The sequence below is a fragment of the Halyomorpha halys genome, unplaced genomic scaffold (genome assembly GCF_000696795.3).
Source record: "Halyomorpha halys isolate HHAL.00 unplaced genomic scaffold, Hhal_1.1 Scaffold527.1, whole genome shotgun sequence".
Classification (NCBI taxonomy): Eukaryota; Metazoa; Arthropoda; class Insecta; order Hemiptera; family Pentatomidae; genus Halyomorpha; species Halyomorpha halys.
In genome coordinates, this window is record NW_027107993.1 from 486,982 (window position 1) to 489,195 (window position 2,214).

Sequence of the window (2,214 nt, forward strand, 5' to 3'; positions counted from 1 at the left end):
ATTTGTAGTTAGTATTGTATTTAATATTTATAGTATTTGGATTTGTAGACTGGTATTAATTGTGAAGGAAAATGGAGAAAATTAGAAAAAAGAGAAAAAAAAACTTATTGTTATCAAATGTGAATGTATGTATTGTGTATATATATATTACAATATATATTAAAAACAACCTATTTCTGTAGAAATCTGTACTACTGTGTTTTCTCTCTATAATATAAAAAAGTTTTTATTGACCGTTGTGAAATATTTTATTTTATATATATTGTAGAATAATAAAAATGGGCAAACATTATTTGATAATATACATAATAGGAGGAAGAAATTATTAAAAAAACATTATATATTTGAACGGATAGAATACAAAAAAGAAATAAAGGTAAAAGATTGGGTGCAATAAATATATGATGAAGAAACGACAATATACAAAATAAATAGAGGTACAGAGGTGTGTAAATTATATAAAAGAAACATCAATAATAAAATAATTAATGCAAGTATACTTAAGTTGGAAGGAACATAGGAATATAAAGTACAGATAAAATATATAAATATAAAATTAAGCATGAGGGCGAGAATATAAAAATAAAACCAAATAAAAGATAAGACAGGAAAGTTAGCTTCTGAATTGCAGAGCGTAGAGGAAAGAAGAATTATGGAGATTTTATAAGGCTTAAGATGTGTCAGGGAGATGCAGTCTTTATCAACTTTATGATTAACGGATTTCTGTGTTAAATGTATATGAATGGATTCTGAAATGGGTCTGTTTTATTTAAATGTCTCATAATAAATAGTTTTACAACTATTTGAGTTTTTCTTTGACTGCACCTGGACCATCTTCCTTTTTATTGTTATGGTCAATCATCAATCTTCCAGTATCACCTAATTATGCTTTAGTTTTCAATTAACTTTAAAGTCATTTTTTTTTGTTTTCCCTTTCGTTGGCCCAAGACTTCCATTGAAGTCCTATATAGCCTTATGACATACAGGGAGTTACCTACAGGTGACCAACCTATTCTAAATGGTTAGAATGGTGGGGAATCAAGTTTTCCATTTTGTGAGACCGTCGCTCAATGAAAAAAGTCAACGCCCCAGGCCGTATTCGAACCAGCGCTGCCTGCAGATCTCAGATTGATAGACCTGTGCCTAACCACCTGAGCTATGGATGACTCTTGAAGTCATTTCTTGTCAAAAATAAGATTATTATCATAATAAATTATTATAATCTTATTAATGGTGTAAAGAAAAAACTGTCGTAGACTAATATCCACCCCTTCGTTAAATAATCCCTACATCATATGTCAGCTACCCTCAAGGAAACCTTTGAAGTTTTGACCGTTGGTGTTTTGCTTGACTCTTGTTAGTAGCTGTCTGGTTTTTTCAGGTGTCCTGAGTTTTTCAGGCTTATATTTTCCCATTTGTATTTCAGTTATAAATTGAGTTAATCCAGTCTGATTCCGCGAAAAACAACCATCTGAACTAGATAGTTTGTTCGGGATGCCTCAAACAATCACTCGATGAAAAATTAACTATCTAGTTCAAAGGAAAAATTGCCAGGATACACAAAGGATCACTCAACGAAAAATTAACTATCTAGTTCATTATTCTAAATAGAAAATCTAAATTAAAACCAGAAACAACTATTCTTATTTTTAAAACAATTCTCAGGCCACTGCTGATGTGCGGCTGTGAAGTCAAGGAAGTGGTATCCTTTCCCAAAAGGGAAAAATTTCAATCTTTTCAAAATGAATTCCTCAGAATCGCAGTGGATGCTCATTGGTTTGTAAGAAATAGCTAATCACATCAGGAATCACAAATTGAGTCAAAGGAGGATTACATTGAAAAAATGATTCATGAAGTTCCACTCTCAGTTACCCACCTTTATAGGAGCAGTGACCTACAACTTGGAAAACCCAACCTCAACCCAAAGACTAAAGCCCAGGGTGCTGCAGGAAATACTGTTATAAATTTTATATTTATCATTTGTGTTGTCACTCTTAAATTTTGTTTTATCTTACTTGCTGTTTTTTTTTCTCTTTATCTTTTTCTTAAATTCACTTTCTTTCTTTTTTACCATTAGTAGAAGGCAATTATTTATTTTGTTAAATCTATAAATATCATTTGAGGAGAAGATGGTTGGGGGTGCGGTCAATGAAACACAAATAAGTATGATTAACTTATTTTAATGTGCCGACGTTTCGGCTAGAGTTTCTAGCC